The 25,781-nt window shown below is 27.5% G+C and overlaps 1 protein-coding gene across 1 annotated transcript in view; it reads left to right on the top strand.

Annotated features, from left to right (window-relative positions):
- Positions 1 to 2,639: 2,639 nt before the first annotated feature.
- LOC148230293 (neuroligin-1-like) overlaps positions 2,640 to 25,781 on the top strand; it is a 119,704-nt gene continuing 96,562 nt past the window's right edge. Inside the window, exon 1 of the mRNA XM_088195585.1 lies at positions 2,640 to 2,902. The gene's annotated coding sequence lies outside the window, so the exon portion shown is untranslated. The remainder of the gene's footprint in view (positions 2,903 to 25,781) is intronic.

Genomic DNA, 25,781 nt, shown 5'->3' on the forward strand with positions numbered 1-25,781 from the left:
AAACAGCACGTCAATATCGAGGCAGCAAGCTCCTCAATGTGAACAACTTGAAAAGAGGAATAAGCATTTTTGCACTGGTTATTATTACTGGAACTCATTCAGAATTAGTTAATGTGTAATCTAGAACATTATTATCTGGTATATTGAATTATATACAATAATTACGATATTTATTTTTTATGTGAGTGTGACTGCTACACCACCATACCTTGAATCTTTAATACATGAAAAACATATTGTCTTTCTCTCTATTGACTCGGCTGTATTGAAACACTACCTTTATAGGAAAACACAAATCCGAAATTAAATCCGGGGAGATCTTCGGTACGAAATGAATACTACAACGATGCAGTACTACGGCTAAAACAGATACGTATATTTATTCCATTTATTGATTGAAAAATAATTCAATAATAGCAGGTGTATTATATAAGTGCCGCACAAAGGAATTATATTATTTACATAAATAATACTCAATCTTAAAGTGCAAAAATAAATATTATATACTGCTAAATGTTATCATTAATTATAAAACATAATCCGGATAGAATTGTGTTATCCATTAAAAGAATATTATGTATTAATAAAATATCATACACATGACAGAAAAAAACAGTTGTGAAAAGGTAACATTTGACAGGAGTCAGCATCGAATAAATAATTTTGACTGATCGTTCACGTTGGACTAAAGTTGTCAGTGATGTATGACGAAAAATGTTGTGCAATATACGTACTTCGTATTTTTATGATGCATATGTAGGTGTGTGTATTTTTTAAAACATAAATTGGTTTTATGACCGCCAGCCACCACCATGACAACGGCGAACTTATGTCCAAGTTTTAATGAAAGTCTAGTGTATTTCGGTCGCTGTGCCAATAAACCGCCGCCTCTGCCTTTTTCCTTTCTTTGTTTCTCCTCGTAAGAACAAGAAGTACAAGGAGGCTGAGTCGCTTTTGCCTGATTTATGAATTCCGTATCATCTCGGCCGAAATGCAGCGAAATTTTTACTACTCTTGTTTTGCGCAGATGTTTTCAAAGATTTAGAATGTTTGGTATGGAATAAAAAATAGTCATACTGGAATAAATAGATTCAGTGATAGATAACGACGTGCTGAAAATTGTTTGTCTCCAAGAAGTTGTGATAAATGATTGGTTGTTGACCAAGGATACACTTAAATTTTTTATAGAGAGCTTTCGAAACAATATACATCAGTACAATGTTAAAAAATTTAACATTACAGGTGTATGTAAAATAATGTTAATATGGGAAAGCAAAAAGTAAATCCTAATTCCTAAGAGAAAATAATATCCCACGGTGTAGCACAGCGTTCTAAATTAGCACCATTGTTGTTTAAAATATATATTAATAATATAAATAATAAATACATCTGTTTTCAGGCGACAATTTAATTTATTGGATAAATGATAATGTTAAAGAAATTGTTGATAAGTCAAATAACGAATTAAGTATAATATAAACATGCTTAAAAAATGTTCTTTAACTAAATAAATGTTTATTAATTACAAACAAATATTCACTCTATTATAAAAATAGCTGACATTATAAAATATTTAGGAGTAATTGTAAATAAAAAAATAAATTAAAAGGAACATCGTAATAGCACAATAAAAAAATTATTATCTGGAATAAAAAATATGTTAGGTATAAACACAAAAAATAATTTACAATTGTATTATATTGCCCCAGTTCAATTATTGTGCAACAATATTATATATGCCTAATAAATTATTTTTGATAATTTGTATCAATTGGATTAAATAAGCTTCCTCTCAATTTTATTTTCGATAATTCATAACATAACTTAAATCTCTGTTTCTTAGCCTTTTCAATGTTTTATTTTAATAATATAGCTATTGAATAGTGATTGCGACTAGTGTTGCATAAATCCGGCAGCAATGGAATTTCAGGTACCTGATGTCTTGTTTTATGTCTATTATGATAACGGTCTCATCTTTCTTTAAAAACACAATAAATCAGTGATATAGTCGCTGACTAATACACGAAAGACTTTTGTGTTTTTCAATTTCTGTCATGACTTGGAGGTTTGAGTTTTCAGTGAAATGGTTTCCATCTATTTTTAATCTGCACTATGTTTCTTTTATTTATTTAAAAAATAATGTTTCTTTGTATATTGGTTATTATCACACATTGTAGACACATGTCACAAAAATATTTATATGAGAAATATCTTTTAAAATATATTCATATATTTAATATACTATAAGTCATTCAACTCGACATAAAAATAAAATAAAAATATGCAGAGGTGCTTAGCCTAATCTGCCCTTAAGCATTATTTTCAGTAGTATGTGAAGTATCTACTGTACTCAAATGAAAAATGAAATTGGCACTTGGATCCTAAATAATTATCACATAGTAGTTCAAGACACACAATTAACCACACATCACATCCTTAGTCTGATTTCGCATTTAGTCATTATAGTGGTGTTCGGATGAGAAAACGAGGATTATATTTAGCGACGCCCTTTTACGAACGCTTCTCGTTGTAACGGGTTTGAGGGTCTATATGAGCGAGAAAGAGAGAGACATAGAGCGCATGTCGTATAGCTCTATCTTTTTCTGACTATCGTGCGTACTTCGGCGCCAATTCGGATCAGTTTTCCTCAGGACGTTCAGTCGGACGGTGTGTCCTGTAAAGTCGTACTGCGCGATTCGTTTCGGACTTCGACGGCGATGGGTCGTTATAATTGACAAGTGTGTATTCGATTTAAAACGTATGTCCTATAACTACAATAAGTGAAGTGTGGTATGTTGAGAAAATGTGCGTATATTTGACTGATGTAGTTATGACAAAGTGAATATCTGAAACTTGTGTTCGTTTGGTCGGGATGAAAGCTTTTCATGGAAATCTGACGAAGGTGAGCTTATATTTGGTTGATAAATACATAATAATAATAAAACGTTTTGTCACCTTTTCAACTGATCAAACATGTTAGTTGTTATATGAAATAAATATGAGTTTAATTAAAAAAATATTTATGTATGGGTTTTAGAATTTTTAACTGCTTTTGTGTCTCAGATTTATGGTGTATTTAAAGAGGCAGGCTTTAAAAATGTTTTTAACGATGTAAATTAATAAATTATTTAGCTTGGCTACTATATGAATTAATCATAATTTTTTTAATCACATTTAAAGATATCTGAGTCTTGTACTCGACAGTAAAATATCGATAATGTCTGATTTTTTATATGAAAATAACTACAAAAAATAATTTGTTTATTGTAGTAGTATAGAATCTACAATTTTTTTAGTAATTTGATAACATATCCAAATGTTTTGTTATATTAATTTTTGACACGTAATTATTTACGTTAATTATTATTTTTTCCACCAAGATTTGATACGTAAATATATATATATAAAATTATTTTTAGATTTTAAAACTGTCATTAGTTTTTTTATAGAGTCTATAGTTTAAGGTTTAAATCAATATAAATATACGTATTGCAAAAAAGTCATATCCGACGGAATTTTATTAAAAAAATATATAGCATTATTCTTATCTAATGAGTTTTGTACATATTTTTACAAAAATATTTTAATAATCGATTTATAACACTCAGCGTTGATAAGTATTTTTCAATTATATTTCTTGGTATTTATATCGGTATTTTTTGCATAAAATATTATTTTTACTATCATAGTGATTGATGCATATTATTAGTTTTTTACTAACTTCTATAGATTTTTCTATAGTCGAACAATTTTGACGTTTATATTACATGCATTATTTTTCTAAAATTACTCTTCTTAACAGACTACTTCAATTTTATAACTATTTTTGTATAAGACTGAGTTTTATTTATCTTAGTATTTTTTTCACATAATTACCGATTTTATTATCATAGTGATTGATGTATATAATTTGATGATGTCATAGTTTTTGATATTGTTGATAATATAATTTATTTGATATTGATATTGTTGATAATATAATTTATTACGTAGCGATCATATATGCATTATTTTGCTAAAATTATATTTAATATATACATATTAATACATAACTAAATATAAAACATAGTATTTTTCTATAATTATGTAAGTATTTTTTTACAAATTAATCATAATTTTACTTATATAGTAATTAATATTCTTACTTTATAGTTCAACTTCTATTGAGTTTCTGATATACATTTATAATAAATATTAAAATATAGAAATATAGTATACAAAACGTAATTTGAACCATCAATTTTTTTTTATAATATTTTCTTTGAGATAAAATAATAAAATAAAATATCCAATATGTATTTGAGCAAAATTATGCATATATTATATTTATGTTGCAAATTTAGAAGTAAAATCCTGAAAAAAATACAGTAGTAAACTATATTCACATACGTGTGTATTGATTTTAAACACAAACTTAAAAATTAGGTAAAAAATATATTATTCTTGTTTAATTATCAAAAAAAGTAAATGAAGCAAAATGATGCATATTTTTATGTAAAACATATAACAGTAAAAGTCCTTGAAAAATCGATTTTAAACATAAACTTAAAGCTTATATCTAAATTAAACTACTATTGCTTTATTGCCAAGAAGTGATTTTATTATTTTATTAACACATTTTACAGTAAAAATCCCAGAAAATAAATAACAACAGTAATAAACTATATAAATAAATAAGTAAAAATGTAATAATTTTTAAGACAAACTTCAAGCTTTGATTAAGCTTAAAAAATTAATGTAGTAAAGTCTATTATAATTGTTATTTGCAATAAAAATAAATAAATTTGTTTAGTAAATTTATTAGTACATCTTATATGCATTTTATTGAATTATGTAATATTTTTTTAATAATAATAAAAATAATAACGTTGATTTTGTGTTTTATTTATTTTGCTATTTGTTTTACATAATTAGTCTTTTTATAGTCAACGTAATTATGTTTTAATTAATATATAATCTAACAACGTGACTAGGTTTTAGCTCACATACATATATTTTATATTTATAATATATGATTTATTATTTTTTGAGGTCAATTCGTAGCTTAATGCAATTTTTGCTGAAATCACAATTCTTATCATGTTTTTGCCACAAATAATCAATCTGATTTATGTGTTAAGTTATGAGCTTCAAATATGTTTCATATCTTATATTACATTTAATCTACTTATTTATATTAAATTATGTAACGTATCAGTCGTAAAAATGATTAAATCAACTATTATGAAAAACTACTTAATATTATGAATATTTGTGACATAAATATGTTCTATTGATGAATTATTCGCAAAGTTACAAGCTGATTTAAATTTAATCGTTTATACTGAATTATAAAAATATTATATTATACAGCAATTCTATAATTGATAACTTAGTTTTATACAACAATATTTAAATCTATATAATTATAATTAAAGACTAATAAATGCTAAAATTTGTAGTCAAGCAAAATAATGCATATTTTTATGTGGCACATTAGGCATTAAAAATCTCAGAAAAAATATTCATTCAAAATATACTAGGACTAGGACAGGTTACCACAATGCGTCACGATTAGGGATTCCAATCCCGGGATCCCGGGATCCCGAACGATTTTCAATACCCGATGAGTCCCGGGATTATAAAACATAATCCCGATTTTTTTGGATTGATTGATTTATCAAGCACAATCGAAATATTATTGACAAAATCGTTATATTTCGTATACAAACTTGCGCGAGTTGCACGTGTCATCTGTGAATCTTTGAGGCTGTGAGTCTGAACGTGCTTTTTCAGCTGCAGGCTGCTTAGGAACCAAAATCAGATTAAGGCTAAATGATGAAACGCTTGATGCTTTGATGTTACTTCGTGAGTTTTTTCCAAAATAATGTTTTCCATTAATTGTGTCTATGAATGTACATATGTACATACATTGTCAAAAGTTCATTTTTTATCTTCTCAAATAAATAAATAAGACCATCCCTTTTTTATTTTTATTATATTATTTTCTATTTTAAGTCCAAGACTAAAATTATACGTACTTTATACATTGTACGTTATAAAAAACGGATGTAAAAAAATATTGTAATATTCATTTTAAATTATTTTTATCGATAAAATAACATGAAAATTATCCCGGGACTGGTCCCGGGATCGACTAATTGCAATACCGAAATCCCGGGATCAAAATTTTGGCCCGGGATTGGAATCCCTAGTCACGATGGTAACAAATTAACTATACAATAAACACAAAATATATAAAATGATATTTTATAGTAAGAAACAGAAAAATATATATATATTTACTTACAAAAGCATATTAGAGAATTTCAGAAAAAAAATCTCTTTTGTATATAAATATTGCTAATTAGTTTAATAATTAAATATATATTTTTAATTTGTTTTAACTTAATAACATGTCAAAACTTGTATAAAAGGAAATTTATATTTATATCCTAATTAATAATATAATTGAAAAATTGAAGTACTCGCTAAGAGGTTTTGATTTTTACTCTTTTCAAACTTTTCCTCTATAAATAAACATCTTAACTCCATTACTAAATAGCGCAAATAAATATTTAAAATTACCATGTTTATTTTAATTTAATAACTTAGGTTAAATACTTAATAACTTAAAAAATTAAGTTACTTGTTAAATATTAATTTAATAAAGAACTTGTGAAATTGAATTTTTTTATACATAAAATATTTATTTACGAGAAACTAATTAAAAATAGTTTTGGCTATATACATTTTTATTTGAAGCAGTCATTATTTTTTTTATATTCTGGTAACTTTAAAAATATGACAGGGCATATATATATTTTTAAAGCATTAAATAAGGCTTCACTTTTAAATTAAAATAAAAAAAAAATCAGAAATCTAGAATTTTTTTTAAAAATATATTACTTTATATTATTACTATTTAACAATTTTTTGACAATTTCTCATTAAGTACTTTTATTCTTCTATTGATTTTTATCATGGGTGTCATGTTTTTTGTCACAGGGGGACATTCACTTTAGAGATGCTTTGGTGGAGCATGGCCAAAAAGATTGAAAAACACTGAACTAAAGGAAAATATTTTTAACATTTTTTTCAAATGCAATCCAACACACAGATTGAAAAGATTTTGATATTTGTTACCGTAGTTGTACATTTTCATTTTGATAAAAATCTGCTTGAGCAAAATTGTCTGTGTGTTTGAGAAATCTGGACTGATATTAAAGAAAAACTAAGTTCTATGAATTTAGATAATAGCAGTATCACCTGTGATTTGATTAGTAGCATTTTTGCATTTAAAATACAGGCTTTAGCTATGATTTAAGATCTCAAGGATAAACGTTTTGACAGATTTCCAATTATTAGTGACTATTTAATAAGCAATTCTTGGCATCATTTCAACGCAGAAAAAAAATGCATGAAATACAGAATGTTTTACAAGAGTTCAGAAACAGGTTATTTGATCATAGAAAAATTTGAATTTTGGGTAAATTTATTATCAATACATTTGTCAATCAGATGCAAATCTATTTGCAGAACTATTTAATTTTGATAATATAGAACTTTAAAATAAAATTATTACTTTGCAATCTATTTCTTTGAAAACCAGGTCTTTGGATAAATATATTTGGAACGAAAAATATCCGAATTTAAGAACATGCTGTATGTATTTGAATTCATGTTTTGGTTCTACTAAGGTGAATTAGCATTATCGTATATTTAAATGACAAAATATAAACAAATTGTGAGTTTGACAAATACTCACACGGAAGATTTTTTAAGGTTAGATGATTTTCTTATTTTGACGGAAGAAGACAAAGTACAATCTATCTATTAAACATTCATTAGTTATAATTATTTACTAAAAATATAAAGATAGTTTATAATTTGTCTATTCCAGAAAAATTCCATACAATTAAATATGTCGATCTCAGTGTCAAAAAATATGGTTGATTGTAATCCTGAACAAGTTGGCCATTTCTGATATAAAAGAATATATTATATAAAATATAATTTATCTTGTGGTCCATAAAATTTGTATTTGATCGTTTTTATAATCTAGCTTTATAGCTCTTGCTTAATATGCACATGAAATAATTATGCAAATGCCATCTTGTGTAAAATCAATTTTTAATGATAAAATTAGCGCGCAAAGCGTTCAATTCATAATACAATTATCCGTATCGTCTCGTCGAGAAATTCCTTAATATTTCGCTAAGATTACTCGACAAAAACACAGCGACCAAGATAAGTGGTTAATTTAAAATTCATTAACGTCTTGTAATATGAGCCGACGTAATTAATTTCCCTTCAAGATTTCCACCGCTCGCTAATCTAATCAAATTTCTAATACATTTTTTGTTCCATCCGCCGAAGAGAAACAAAAAAGAAACATATAAATAAATAAGAATAAACAAAGGACGTGCCCAAATACTATTGCCGTACCCTCTAAATAATATATTCGTGTCAATGTCGGACGTGTTTTTCGCGCGAGTGGATTTTTTCTTCGCCGCTAGGAATATTGAAGGGTCTTTTTTTATTTTTATTTCCGGAGTCTTCTGTTTGAGAGAGAAAGACACACCATCAGCGTCTACGTCATTTATAATTCTTCATCTGCAAAGTATGAAGGGTGACTATCGGAGTTTGCTGTCTGCACCTCAACACTTTTTGCGTGCCACCGCGGTGATAAATCGACTCGCTGAAAGTTTCCTCTGCTCGCTCTGGATGGAAATCGTGAGTTAAAGTACGTTTTTTTATTGAGAAAAAAGGATATTGAGACAAATTGGGCGTTTTATGGGTAATTCTTGTGTAAATTCTACGTCTTGTTCACAAGCTTTTTATTCTACAATATAATATTTTAAATATTATAAAAATTAATGCTTTCTGCTTCATGGTCGTATTGAATGTTTTTTAAAAGATTATTTAGCACACATCTATATTTTTTTTAAATCCATTTTTCATTATTAATTTGGTTCACGTATCATATTTTATTATATTAATGCATTTTTAGTAAAATCATATTTTATTTACATAATTTAATGCTATAGTTTGAAACGCTATGGTATTTGGCTTACCGAAGAGTAACGCTTCTGAACTTTAGTGCTAATTGCTTTGAAATTTTATTATTTTTATTACGAATCTAATTATTATGATTCGACAGGTATTCATGATGGCCATTATATAAGCAATAATTATACAATTTTTATAAATCAGTGATAATACACAACTAAAATAGATGAACACCATTACATATATTTTTCCCAACTCCACATTGCTATTGCCGAAAATATCCATATGTTTAGCAAACTCATTGAGAAGCTGGAAGGTTCGTGCAGAAAGAGCGTTCTAAAGCGCTGATGTCCTGGCCGCAACAAGCAAGAATAGGGACGCGATCGCGATTCTTTAGGGCACTCTAAAGCACGCAGTTGATTTTGGTTCCACAATATTATACTTAGAAGATAAACTTTGGACAAATATTGACGTTTACGACACATAACTACGGTATTAAAAGAGCTTGCAAAAAGATTGGATATTGATTTAAAAAATAAAATATTGTATTTGAGTTCCACATAAATTGTTACAGAATAATATATTAAATGGGCTGACAACCTAGACAAAACCAGGAATTATTTTTAAATAATTAAAAATAAAGTTGTAGACAAAAATGGCACAAGATAAAAATTGTGGCAAATTTATGGAGCAGTACCTCTTTCCGGTTCTAAAAAAAAAATAGTGTATTATTTATATATAAATTCGTATGAGACAATAAATGCCTTAATGAAAAAAAATTATCGAAAAAAACGAAAGAGCTAATAATAGCAAAAATTCAGTAAATAATAAACAATTTTTATTCAAAAATAAAATAATATGATAAAATAAATTATTATTATAAAATGTTATAAATTATTTTGGTATTTGTTGAGTGTGGGAAGTAATCTCATAATTTAAAACGTCACGATTTGCCTCTCTGACTTTATTAGTTTTAGTTTTGTATGTGTATAAAATTATTAATTAAGATTAGGTTAAAATAATAAGGACATTTCTTTGATATTATATTTTTAATTTTGTTTACAGTGTCCATCAGTAAATTGAGCATATCTTATTTAGATATTCTATTCCTAGAGAGCTTTCACAATATTGTATTTGCTAAAGAGATTCAACGACCACAAAATCACTAATTACATATGTATATATGAGAAATTAATATTTAAAATTAAAATGAACTGATTGCCTATATAATATATATATATACATGTCTGAACGTAGTATAATATATTATAAATTAGTCATACAGGCTAGCAATATGTCATTGTGGCTTGACTAGGGTCAGTGCTTTGTTAAAATATTCAGTATTAAATAACTCCTGTGACGTTATCCGGAAGGTGTTTAAATATTAACTTTACTCTAATGATAAAACGGATGTATTTTTAATGCGATACTAACAGATTTTAATTGCGTTTACAAATTACTGAATTTCACTTTCTATCGATTATTTATTTAAAGTATGCTATGAATAAAACAGAATTGTTCTATTAATGTTAGCATATCACCCTTAATATATTTTATTTATATTACAAGATTAAATGGGACGTAAATACAATATATTATTTTATTTCGGCATACGAATAGTGAAGGTTGTTGACGTAAGGGTCATAAAATGTTCACTAACATAATGCAATTACTTACGACTCAAACTAGTAGGTATATATCAGATTTTTTATTTTGATTTATCAATGTAATAAATAAATATTTATTATCTCAAGAAATGTGTATATATGTTAAACATTATTTATTATGCTGCTATAATGCTAATGTTCATACGGATATGGGAAAACATATTTAGTTTAAACATGGTTGAACAGCAAGAATTCGTAGAAGTTGTGATGAAATATTAAAGGATACTGTAACAAGCTCTGTAAACATGCCCTATCTTCTCCCTTTATATATTATGCATGTATAAATATATGTATTTATTTATGTAAAATGTCTGACTATGTTCAAAATATTTTTATTAAAATGGTTTGTAAATGTATGCAATACTATATAAAGCTTAAGATTATCGCAATTCTGATAGTAATTTATAAAGTAATTGTTATATAAAAGCCATTAAACGTCTCTTGAATTTATATAATTTTAAAATATATTATGGTCGCCTTTCTAGAAATAAGTAACGCTAGTATTTTTATCACTCCAAAAATTTACTATCTTCATGCATACTTAGACTCTTTTTTAATCAAATTAACGTTTAATTATTGTAACAAAGTTTATGTTTTAATTACAGCTTCTGGGTCAACCAGCAAGGAATTAATTACTCTCCGATTGACCAGTTTTATAGCTTGTAAACTATGGGTTTAATGTATCAACTCAGCGGTTTGTAATTAGATGTCGAATATTAAATAAATTTAAATCGTTTTTATATTAATAATACTTCAATATATCATTTTTATTATATTAAACTTCATCTGTATTACTTCAAAGCTCAATTTTTTTACTTTTTACTATAAATTATTGATATCAGGTTGTCTAAATTATTTTTCGTTGAATGTTAATTTTATAAAAGGCGACATGTACATCATAAAATGGCATTAAATGTTAGTACATACAATTTAAAAGTAATCTAATAAATCGATAACTATATGATCAATGTCATAACATTAAAGTATATTTTTATTGTCAATAAAATAAAAATTTAAAAACCATTGAATTTAAAGTATATTTTATGACTAGTAATTAGATACTATATATATTATCAAAATTAATCCGTGGAAAAGTTGTATGTAGTATAATATATTATAAATTAGTCATACAAACTAGCAATATGTCTTTGTTAAAATATTCAGTATTAAATAACTCATGTGACGTTATCCGGAAGGTTATTAAATATTAATTTAACTCTAATGATAGAACGGTTTTACTGAAGGCATAGAACATCAGATGCCTTGACGTAAGCACTTGGTCGGTCAGCGAATGATTTAATTCTTGCCGGTCAACCCAGAGCTTGCACTTGCACACGTGTGTGCGAAGAATCCATTCGTTTACAAACATCTGATTGAGCTGGACATAGTGGCGCGAATGCGGTGACTTTTGCGATCTTTGATCTGAATTCAGATCGGAATTTTATTAGTGAGTCTTAAGAGTCTGAAGTTAAAGTGTCAAGGGAAGTGACTTATAGCTCATCTAATAAGAGATTTTGCTTTAGGTATCTTATGTTTCAATGGCTAATTTTAAAGACACAAAGATTTATGTTGGCAAATGGTACAACCTGTTGTTCCTTGAATCGTATTACATTCGTTAACGTTTGGAATGCTATTGTAAAGCATTCTAAACAACAACAATAACAATTGCCCTTGTAGGAATCATGCTCAAATAATTCTTTCTGCTGGTTTGACAAAAAGCATAACTGACCTGCCAATGTTTTTGACTTAATAGCGTAATATTCGCTATTTTTTTTGTTTTAAGATGTTTAGGACCTGTCTATATATATTCTTTTTTTTAAATAATTGTTTCGATATTAGCTTTGACCCTGAAGTTTATGACTTAATAACGTAATATTTAGATTTTCACACTTGCGGGAATTTGCTTAAAAACTCTTTTCTACGTTTATCACCTGTCGTTGTTAATCAATTTATGAACTGCATTTGGTACCCGGCAAATTTAATGCATATGATTTGTTATTTTGATAATAAAATATGATATAAATATTAAAATGCGTCGTCAACATTTGCTTGTAAAAAACAAACTACGCGTCAAATATAACTGACAACTTTGTATATTGTTATAATTGATTTATTATACGCTAATGACAAAGAAGAATCTTTGCATAGAAACATATGTATATTTACTAGTATTATATACTATATACCATAATCTTAAAAGCACACAAGCAAACGGTTAAGATCCCTTCACAGCACATTAATCAAACTCGTTATAATACGATATAGTAGCATCGGGTTATTAGTTTTGAATCGATGCCGAGTATGTCGCGTTACGAGAGAGATATAACGTAGTAGTGGTAGAGGCTTAGGTGTCAATAGCGCGGTTCCGTTTTAATTAGGTGTCAGTTGCCCGGAGCGGGGGACATTTGTTACCCCGCCGATACCCCGGTGACTTGAAATGATCCCCTTAATGAGATCCAATTACTGGGGCTGACCGTGCAGATTTATGGGCAGGGCCGTTCGCTCCCTCGTGGTGCGCAATTAGCGCCCGTTTCCATATCTCTGGGAATTTCGCGCATTCAGCTCTATCCGCGATATGTCGAATACTTCAGTTCCAATACTAAACAAGCCAGTGGTTGTTTTCGGTAAAATTCCATAAGCGTGTTTGTATGGGGCTTTGTGTCCGCAAATATGCCCTGTTTTAGGCACATTGGATTGATCCACGGCTGAAGGGTTTTATGTGGAAGACGATTTGCTGATAAATTGGGTTCGATCAAATTCTTGTTTATCTTCGACAAATTTCGAATAAGCATTTAATATCGCTACTAGTTTGTAAGTTAGGTAAATAAAGATAAAATATTATCATTCTCATTTATTAAACCAAAATTAGTACAATTTTAAATATAAAATAAATGTGTTAAGTCTGTTAGGATGATAAGTACTATTCTTTGGTATTTTTTATTAATTTAAAAAGCTTAGGAAAACTAGGTGTTCCTTAAAAAATATTTTCACATTGCTACTATTATCTGCAGAGTGAATGGTTTTTGGATAATATATTGGACGCGTAGTTTGTGTTTGATAGCTAAGTATCAAGAACACTTTTTGTCACGCTCGACGATTTTTTATTACTAAAACGACGGAGCAAAGTTTTGCATGAAATTTTAGAAAAAACTGCTATGTCAAATATAGGGTTTAAGGAATGGTATAACCTTTTTTAAAGCACTGAAAAGATCAAGAATATGATAAGAGATAGAAATGATCTGACCTAAATCATCACACCTGCATTGTTACAAAAGCAAAAGTGGTTGGTAGCACCCTCCTCGACGTTGAAAAGAAGCACATTAATTTTAGTTAGGTTTGGTTAGGTTAGGTAAGGTAAAAAAGCGCGTCAAGTTCAGTTGAAAGTCTAAGTTCTCCTTACTGTTTTGTTTAATTTATAGTGCTATATTTTTATATTAAATTTATAACTTCTTAAAATTTGTGCCAACAATAAAGAGTATTGCCTCAAAGTTTTACGGCATTTACGTTAGATTACGTAAGTTTTTAAAAAAGCTAAATTAGATAAATTGTCAAGGTTTTTTGTACGGTTTTATAAGATTAATGTATTATTTTCGATTTTATTCATCTAATCTTATTATTATTTATATGGGCAATAAGAAGCTGTACACCCATTACTTTAGGTTAAATTTAAAAAAAGGTTTAATATAAAAAAAGCGCGACAAATTCGACTAAATGTTAATTTTTTCTTTAAATTATTTTATGTTTTATTTTATTTACCGTCAATAGGGAGTATTGTCTTGCAGTCTAACATAGTTTACGTTAGGTTAGGTATTTAAATTCCAAAAAGTTTAATATAAAAAAAAGCACGTCAAGTTCAATCAAATGTCAAGGTTGTACTGTATTTTAAGATTCAAGTCACTATTGTATTTTATGGTTATAATGAAAAAAATTAATAAAATTCTAATGAAATTTGTAAGGCTAATAGGGAGTAATATTGTTTTGCGTTTTCCACCATTTACGTTAAACAATATTCATAGAAAATGACAAAAATTGTAAACAAATTAGTTGGATTTTGTGTCAGGATGACGCATCGGTTTTTATTTTACTAATGAATCGTAAATTTTCGACGAAAAACTTCATCGTTGTGATGCCGCAAACAATGTTATCAACAGATATACACATATAAAAAAAACAACGTTTTTAAAGTGAGTTAATATTTGTAGAAAATATTTTGAAAATTAGAAGCAATCATTTGATTATCTAATAAGGGTTCATATAATTAGGTGACACTATTAGGAGTAAAAAGTGCTAAATACTAAAAAATATAAATTAAAACTGTCAAGCAATAGAGGACACAGAAATTTTAAATAAGTCAAATACTGCATTTAAAAGCACATATAAGTAAACAGCTGCTTGAGACCGTTTTAGGATTAATATTTTATTGCTGACATTATAATTGTGGTTTATGCTGTTTTTAGAAAGCTAACAGTTAAATGAGGGTACAATTAATTGCTACAAAGTAAGTAAATAACATAATTTGCTTTCAAGGAATAACTGTAAACTTTAAAAAATAATAATTAAGCTTAGTTAAATGTAATTTAATATGTATATAAATAATAATTAATAATTGAGACATTTTTTCTTTAATTTAAAAAATATTTTGTAGCACAAATCAAGATTTATTTTAACAGTATTTTAATTTATGTTAAAAATCTCTAACTTATAAATCTGTTATTATAAATAAATACAAAAACACTGCAGAAAATAATAAAATGCCATTTGGTTCTAAACCAAAAAAGAGTAAGAACTTAAACTTGATTTTTTAATATTAAAAAAAATGTATAATACTTTTTTTAAATTTAAGTTTTGTTCATTAAATGCATTTTTTGTATTTTAATTTATCACGTAAACTAAACAAATATGTTTAATTGTTTGTAATTTCTATTCAAGTTTTGCAATTTTAAATATTTTTTAATCCTAAAATTTGTAAGCACTACGATGATTTTAATACTATATTAAGATCGCACGTAACTCAAAGAGGGATCTGAGATAAGTGATATTATATATTCTGTCAATCTCTTTTATTGAAAATGAAAAAGCTTACCACAGAAACCAGTTTATATTTTCCTTTGGGACCAACATCAGGGCTTCGCCCTTGGCCGGTTACAGAAAAGAGAATATTTTGAGTTTTTTATATTTTATCTCTATTATTTGCATTCTTATGGTACAAGTATTAAATATTTGTATATAATAAAAATTGATGCATTATAAAAGGTATATGTTATATTTGATTGCCATTGACTTCCCCCTGTATAAACTTGAAAGCTATAAGAAGCACGCATTTATACAGATATAAAAAGCAAAATAAGAGGACATTTTAAAACGCTCATGTAAAAAAATACACTGCAAAAGATGCCTTTGAAATATACTTATTTATTTTAATTTTAATTAAGCAAACGCGCCGTCCCTGAGGGTCATTATTTAGCCGGAGCTCGTTTGTATCGCGGCAATCAATTCGGCAGTCAGTTAAGTTGTTAACCTTTTTAACAGATCGATAAATTAACCAAGTCCCTTTGAAAATCGCTTTCAAAGGAGGCGTTCAATCTTTTTCAAAGGCACTAAATTGACCGAGTGAGGTTGTTTTTTCATTTGCTTTTTTTAGAAAGAGCATAATTTTGTTGAAACTAGAATTCAGAGAGAAATCGGAAGCAACGTTCGGTTCTCGCTTTATAAAATATAATTAATTAAAACGGCGGCATTAATTTAGTTGTTGATGCTGCTTTTGAGTGGCACCAGAACTGGGTATTGAATTTCTCTATATGTATAGAATATTGTGATGTCGGGGCTAACTGTTCGGTGGGTGTGAAATTAATAGCTTTGATAACTATTTCTAGCTTTGATTTTAGTGAGTCATGTTCTATTGTGTAAATATTAATAATGCAATTGCGAAACGAGGAATGGCTTTAAATACCGGAAATTAGTAAAACATTTTCTTCTTTAATGTATTAATATTATTACAAATACTTGAGTTGTACTAAAGTATATAATATTTATACTTTGAGCTAATTATTAAAAAATGTATTATTAAAAAAAAACATGTATTGTATAATTAAGGAAAAAATGGTGTTACCATATTTTTTATAAATTCAATTCGAGCAAAATAGCAATATTTAAAAATATTATTTGAGATGTACATTATTGGATTTCAGAAACACAATTTATTACGATATTAAGCGACTAGTCGATAAAACAATTAGAGCTACAAAATGCCTATTTTTTGTTTAAATATAGCATAGTAATTGAAATATGGAAGAAATATAATACATTTAAAAGATATCATCCGTTTTCAAAAAAGTCGACACAATTTTTTGCTAGCCAGATAAAAACCCTTCTTTATAAATAATTTCAATTTTTTTTGGCCAATACTTGCCAGAAAAAACAGTGTTTTTATGCAATAAAATATATGTAATATTTCTCATTTACCATAATTGGCTTCACAGACGATTCTTTTTGTTAAATCTTTAGTTTACAGTAACATTTTTGTCGGATAGTTTAGTTCAGACAATCAATCCCTAAATCAGTATCAAGACAATTTAGTTCTTTAGTCCTTTGGAGTTCTGACTTTGTTTAAACATTTAGTTTTAAGATGAACGCATATATAATTTGTAAATTCGAACCATACATTTGTATAGCACAAAACTTTTTAGACTGCGCTATTCCGTCGTTATATTTTTGCGATACGTTTATATTACTATTTTTTTTACTAGCTCCTTTCTCTATGCTTTTTTTTTCTTTATTTTTAAAGGAATTACCAAAATGATAAAAATATAAACTGAAATCAAGGGACCAAGTTCAAAAATAATTTAATTTAATTTTTTCCAAACTTTTAAGCTCCAGTTCGGCTAAAGTAACCCCAACAATCTGCGCCTGCGGTCTTTAAACTTAACCACTTTTGGGTGTAAAACTTTTCGGTGTGCCGATCTGAGCACCTTCGGGTGCGATCTACTTCATCTAACCTCTGGGCATAGTAAATTTTTATAGTTAATGCGAACGCGACTTTGGCCAAACTCAGCAGCGACAATTTGGCAAACTTTCGGGTAATTCTAAGTGGACCACTGAATCAAATTGAAATATAGCAAAGTTCGCGTCTCCTGTTGTTTTCCGCAGTCTACGGCGCCGTGAAAACTTTCATCCGTTTCACTTACCGGATTTTTATTTCGTGCGTTCAAATATTTTTTCCGCCACTTGCCGCACAAACTCAGGAGTCGAAAACATTTTGTTGAAGCTTTCGGCTAATGGCACAAGTGACCCAATTCCCTGCCCCGAAACGCGAGACTACTATTTATACTATATGTGTGTGTAGTACTATGCGAGACCGACGCGAATATTAAAGGAAACTTTACAAACATTCTGCTGTGGCAGCTTATATATGCTATGTATGTATTATGGTGATATACGAATATCTACGTAGATAAATAGCAATGTATTTGTTCTTTTTATAGTTTTGAATAATCAATTCAATCATTTCTTAACATATTTTTATGACATTACTGCTTTTTTTAAATGTCTGAACTAAAAACATAAGCTACTGTTTGAAAAATAATTGGGTACGTAGAGTAATAAAATAGTTAAACGATTATTTTATCTTTAAATTGCTCCCTCACTGCTGAAGAGAGTGACAATTAACGTGAGTGAGATCATAGTTGTCTCAATTGAAATTGAGACAACTGTCCAAAATATTACTAATTTAATTTACAATTTCAATATTTATATTTGAGAAACCGATTTACGCAAATACTTTTACAATCAACTTATCATCAGCTAAATAACTATTATGATATAATTCCATGTTAATTCTATTAAAATATTTAAGTTTATTTATTTAGACATCATGCTCTTTTCTGTTCAGATAGGGTCGGTAGCAATTTTGTTGAAGAATCGGACCTTATCCAACATTTAATTTTGAACCTTTTTACAAAGTCAATTGTCTAAAAAAAAATATAAAATCAAGTTTTTAATTTTGTTTTTGAATTAATTTTGCAATCAAAGATATTTTTTGTCATTTTTTTTACTATTGTTAAGAAAAATGCTTTAAATTTATCCCAAGTATAAAAAGTTTGGACCTAAGCAGGCTAACCAACGGAAAGTTCACCGACTCTGCAATTTGTCAAACGGAAAGTTCACCAATTCTACAATTTATACGATTTTTTAAATATTTTACAACCACTGCATTTTTCATACAGTTGCATAAAGGGTGAGTCGGTACCAGATTCTTAAAAATATGCATGCTTCTTAGATGTTTTTAATTAATATCAAAGGTATTTGAATCGCTTTTCTCAACTACTTTTGCTTTGCTAATCAAAGAACTACATTAATAATCAGATTAAAAAAAAAACTGATTCGATATAAAAAATCTTGGGTTATCTCTATAAGAAAATTTAATGAAACGGTTTAACAGAAAATATTTTTTAAAACATGTCACTTCAGTGAAATTATATCGGAATAAATTTTCACTGGTAGATACATATTTTATCAGTGAAAATATAATTTAGCTGGTAGGTGCTAGTAAAATTATATGATTTCAATCTTTTTAACATATATATTTCTAGCCCGAGCTAGCATTTAGTGATTTCGTAGAAAGGCAAATTGCTTAAAGACAGTCTTGAAATTTTTGTTGCATAGATTTAGAGATTGATATTAAGAGTTGCGTGTAAATTAAGATTGGAACAATTCCAAAGGGATAATAAATTGCTCCATAAGCATTTGAATTATGTTAATCTTGAGCTTTCGATTATTATCTCAATGTGAATATATCAGTTCTGTATATATTATGAGCCATTAAATGGCAATTATAGTGTATAACAAGATTTTTGTCATATTTCTCTCGTAAATATTTATAAAAATGTAAGCATTCAATTAAAAATATTAAGAAATAGACGTATAAAAATATTTATAGAGAAGACAAAAATATGTTTTTATAGTAAGATTCTATATACTTTTTTTCTATACATTTTCCGCGACTTAACTATTAAATTTTGGAGTAAAAAGTAAAACTCAGATTGTAATTCTTGAAGTTAATCTTAAAACTGATGATGCTTCAAAGAATTGTTTTTTAATGTGTTGATGGTTTTAACAACAACTGACATCAAATACTTCATATTAAATACTTGGGCACATAAATTTTCAAGGTGTAAAAACCAATGGCAAATGAAAATCTTCGAAGATTTAGCGCTTTTTGTTTTGGCATCTTAATGCCCAAGAATTTATTTACCAGCTCTAATACTCTTGCCGATTATTGAAGCTGCGCCATCTGTAGTGATTCTAGTTAGATTGGTTTCAGTCCATGTTCATGCATGTATTTTATTTATATAGAGAATTTATTACAAAGTTTAATAATTATGATTACTAAAATGATTTTTAATATTAACTTGACAGAAAAATATGAATATGTTGATATTGTATTGTATTTTTTAATATAAATACTTTTAGATAAAATAAATGATGAAACAAATATTAAAGTCAAATAAATGCAATTACTCATTGTTAATTAATAATATTTTCGATAATGAAGCATAGTTGTGTGGGCGTAATAGCAAATTCATCTAAAATCGCCATTATACGCTTATATCCAATTATATAAATATATAAGAAAATTAATTATTTCATAAATATGTTATAATATTTTTATTTATATATAACAGTAGAAATGTAACTTGATAGAAACATGTTTAAATAATACCTAAGTTTAATGACTGCAATGTGAGTTATTAGGAAAAATACAGAAATAATGTTCATAACAATATAAAACATGATTTATTATTTAATATCTACCCACAGGTTCTATTGCCATCGATATTTCGATATTCACAAAAGAGATGATACATATTTATGAATGAATACTAAAATAAAGATAATATTTATATAAAATATATATTTATATAATATATATATATATAGATAATATTTATATAATAATATATAGATTTTGGAAAGGCTTATTATCTGAATCAACAATTCGACATATTTTGATCTGCAAAATTTTATTATTTATAATTTGAAATACTCTGTGATAAAAAGTAATTATGTCACAGGGAGAAAAACTTTTTAATGATTTTTTTATTATAAATATAGTGGTTTAATGTGACTATTTATTATACGCTGCATAAAACATATATTACATATTCATTAATACTACAAATGATTCACTTTTACGAGATAATATAAATTTTAAAACATCATTGTATTTAGCAAGATTGTTGAGAAACTGAATGGCAGGTGCAAAATGCTTCATGTGCTTGCACCCAAAAGATCCAGTCGTCTACGAAGCAAGTATATCTTTAAATTCTGAACTTTATAGACCAGAGTTGACGTGAATAGAGAAGCAGCAGATTTCTAGATATCATCCGTCACGAGAAGTGAAGAGCTCGCAACCTGAATAAAGTCAATTTAAGCGCTGTATATCTGTTTTTATACACATGGTCAGCTCAGAGGAGGTTTAGTGCTCGCCCACACATAGCTGCCATGACCAAAAACGTCGATCAGCGATAGGGGTATATTTAAATTAGATTTATATTGCGCTCGATCGTCAGAACAGATTGCAATTTATTATATAAACATCTTAGAATCGGCCGTTCTAAAATAATGTCCACTTTTGTTTGAAAATTATATTTTGAGTTTATCAATTGAATCAATACTATTTTAAAAATTGCAGGAATTAATTTATACTAATTGTCATAAAAAAGGATTGTTCAATTTGTAATAAAGCGTTTTTACCGTTTAATAAAAAATTAATTTATTCGTTAAAATGCAAAACAACTGTGGAAAAACTTGGTACGACTTAAGACAATGCTTTGATTATTCATGTTTATCTTTAAGACGATCGTTTCTGAGATATCTTAGTGATAAAAGTAATTTTATTAAAAATAATCTTTTTGCTTCATCATGCTTTTGTAATTAGTAGTCACACCAAAAAGAGGCGGAGAATAAATTTTACCGTGGATATAAATACTGCAACGTCACAATTGGTTTAATTGATAAATTTCCTTCTTTTAAAGATTTTTTTTGACTCTACACTTAAACATGACATTAAAGTTTAAGGCATTGGATCTTTGAGAGCCCTTTAATTTGGATTGCAATAAAAAAAAAGCCGCCGCTTCTCTCTTCGCATCCAATGGTACAAAATTCTAAGTTAATATATTTCAGAGACTCCTGCACACATGGTCAATACTTTTTAATACTTTTTTACAACAATAGCCCTTGAAGGCTAAAACCCAGATAATAATATTATAAATGTTAATTTTTATGTTTTTAGTTTAATCCATCTACTGTCACGTATGGTCTGCACCAATTAGCATGAAAAACTTTATTTACTCAAAAATTAGTGGCTAAAAATTAATGTTTGTGCAAAATTTGAGCAGTTTGCTAAATATTTTGTGACCCTTTAAAAAAAATAATATGATGTAAGCTGTCTCATATTTTCTAGATCTCATTGCCTGACTAAATTCAGTTATAATTAAGGCAAAAGGTGTTTAAGCAATAATACTTCCGTCAATGATTTATGTGTGAGAAATAAAGATTTTGTATGCATATCGGCAAAGTTTGCGATAGGGCATCGAAATTTCTCGACTTCGCTATGCGGAGCGTGTGTCACTTTTGTGCGCGTCACGATACGCTAGTTCGTAGCGTTATTAAATATGGCTCCCTTTTTTTAGAAATCCAAGTAAAGAAAGGAATCCTTTGTTGTTAGAAAGAATTGAAAAAAATTCAAAGATATTTCTACAAGAAGGAGTACAAGTCGTATCCATATTTGTATCTCAATGATTTAAATTATTACAATTTATTGCATACTCAGCGGTTTTTAGGGGATGGTATCGAAAATCCGTCAATGCTCAGCGACTCTAGGCTGCAAAATTAAGGGAGCCATAGAGAGCCGCAATCGCATCCATTGCTCTTACCCGTCAAACACAAAGTTTTTGGCGTGCATGATATTTTTCAACATTTAATTGTATAATGGCCATTAAAACGCATTAGGGGAAATTCGTCAAATCTTAATGGTCAGATTTGTAATAAAAAAACAATAAAATATATGTTTAAGATAAAATACAGATGCGCTTACCTTAACCCAAACACGTCTGGCTGATTGTGTGTGCCGCAAAGATAAATCTGTTGAGAAATAATATATTTTTGACTAGAATATGTATGTATGTGCGATTATATAATACTACTAAAATTTTTTACCATCCATCATCACATAAGTTTTTATAAAAAAACTTATGTGATTAATTATTAAGATTCAATTTTTATATATTAGCTGGAAAATTCTCAATTTGGACCAAAGCCAACGATAATATATTGCATTTGATATATGAATGTGGCGTTTATGTATTTGCATGTATAAAAAAATATACGTTTCTTATTAATATTATATTTTTAACATTAAAGATATAAACATATTTTTTGGCAAATTCAATTATAAATCTAATATCTGCGATTTGCAAACCTAGTCTTTTAAATGTTTTATTGTTTGTAATAATTATTTTACATTAACAAACCTTGTTTCATTTAATAAATTCTGCTTCCAGACGCTCTCGCTTTAAAATTGAAACACTACGTTTAAATTATCACTCTGTAAATCGTATTGTTCTGTTTAAACGTTTTATAATAAAATACGCAAACAAAATTGAAATTAATAAAAATATAATTTATATATATTTAATTAATTTCAAACCCTTCGGTATTATTTTGTTTTGTTTTTGCTTCGAGGCTCTAACGGTTAACCAATGAAAAATTAGCATTCAAATACAAAACAAAATGGCCGGTAGCAACGTGACAGTTGTTTATAAACATAATTTTCGTGTGTGTTGTTCAATTTGACTAAATATAAATATTCGGATAGCAAATTAATAAGTTACGTTATAACTATAAAAAATAAATATATACATAGTGCGTGTAAGGATTGAAAGTGAACACTGATTAAACAATAGAAACAATCTTCGTAATGAAATCTTCAAATTTCGAGTTCCACCGAAGAGCTACGAGAGCAAAAAGTGAGTTTTTTATTGCAATATATCATATAAATAATTTAAAATAGTGAGAGCTTTATATAATAGGTATTAACATTACGAATATTATATTCTTACTAATAATTGTCCCAATATGTTAAACGTAAACATTTGAATTTATTATACTACATATTATTGTACACATAGGTAAAAGTTGTAGGAAAATATTGCGTCTATAATTTAAATAGATAAAGGTCAATATCGTATCAAAAAATATCATTTCAGAGTGTGTTAAAATATTTTATTTGCCCTAACGGTTTTTATCTGTTTTTGTTCTATTGGATCATTATTTAAAAAAATGACTAAATTCGAGATATTCACAATTCTTTATAGATCAAATACCTACAAATAATATAACAATAAAATACATAGTTAATAAATATCATATATTAGCATAAATTATATTGCATATTATATCAAAGATAAAGATACAAACTTAAATACTTGCATCATCCATTGATATAATTAACTTAATTATATTAAAATATCATATCTCAGTTAAGGGTTTTTTGCAATTTTTGTGCTATGCGAGCATTTTTTTTTAAGAACTATTATATTTAGTATGTATAGTTAGAGTAAACTTAGTATGTTCTTCATTAAACTTAATACTCACAAATAATATGGGAAATTCAATACTTAGTTTGTATCACACATTCATTCAAGTCGAATTTTGATTTGTTTTGTGAAATATTTCTAAGTGATAATATGTAAGTGAAAGAATGTAGAAATGAAATCAATTTCATGTTGAGTAAGAATGGTATATATGTATGAACTAAAAATAATGTTTTTTACTCTTATAGTTTGTAATGATTATAATTTGACTCTTAATATCAATGTTGCATTTATAAAGTTGGAAGTATAAGGGTTTAACTAATATTTTACCGTAATCTATAACACTATTTATGATGTTGTTATAGTATTTATATTTCAATATATAAAATACCTACTGCTGATCAAAAAAGTCATATATATATACAAGTACGGAATAACGTAGTCTGTAACGTCTCAGACTACGTTCAGACTCTGAAAAAATCATAAATAACACGAAAAGATTCTCCGGTGCACTGAAAGAATATTTATTTGTTGCGAAATGGTCACGGATATAATAAATCACTGAATCTTGTTGCAGTATACGACCTTGGACAATGTCCATCAAGCAAATGTCGCTTTCTAAAGGCGTATACATATTTCGCTGTTCTAAGAAACGAGCACATCTATTGGCTAGATAATCGCTGCATGATTGTGATTGATCAGCAAGCTTTGCAGATTTTTCTTTGCCAAATACTTTAATGTAATATTGCAAGAGACAGCATTAAATATTTCACATAGTGCTATATTATAATTTATAGCTGTAAATCTTGTAATTAAAATATTAAAATAATCAGATATACCGTGTATTGTATTAAAATTGTACCTTAATAAACTCAACGATAACGAATTCGTTGTTCCACTCTTCACTCTTTCCACTAACATGTCCAAAAATTAAATGGATTATGAAATATATACTTTCATAGTTTAGTAAATTCGCACATCTGTTCAAGATTAAAATTGTTTTTCTTGGTATAAACTTTCTCGGTCTCAGATCTTGAAAGTATACCCTAACCCGTCATAAAAAATAAGTGTTATATATATATATAGAATTCGGCTCTTCACATAAAATCTCACTGCATTTTAGATATTTCTGAGAATATTTTATTTGACAAATCATATCTTGTTCGATATATTGCATTTGCATGAAATTCTTGTGATTTTTAAAATTTAAATTAAATAAGAAATTAAGCATATTATTATAATAGAAGCGACTTGTGTTAATGGACCGTAAGTGGGCGCTTAATGCGTCTTAAGTTTATTCCGCTACTGTGGATATATTTATAATTGTGTGCCGTAATATGATTTATGTTCTTAATCTATGCTATAATTATAAAAATATGTTTAAGAGAAATAATGAGAAACAATAACAATTTTTGATTTAATTTTATTTTACTTAATATACGCGAATAAACTTTATTGTGAAGAACACAACATAGCATTGATTAAAATTATTAAATACATTGAACAGTGGTAGAAAAGTTGGCGTAGGGAT

This window comes from Plectrocnemia conspersa, unplaced genomic scaffold (genome assembly GCF_051122295.1).
Source record: "Plectrocnemia conspersa isolate PC_06_02 unplaced genomic scaffold, ASM5112229v1 ptg000010l, whole genome shotgun sequence".
NCBI lineage: Eukaryota > Metazoa > Arthropoda > Insecta > Trichoptera > Polycentropodidae > Plectrocnemia > Plectrocnemia conspersa.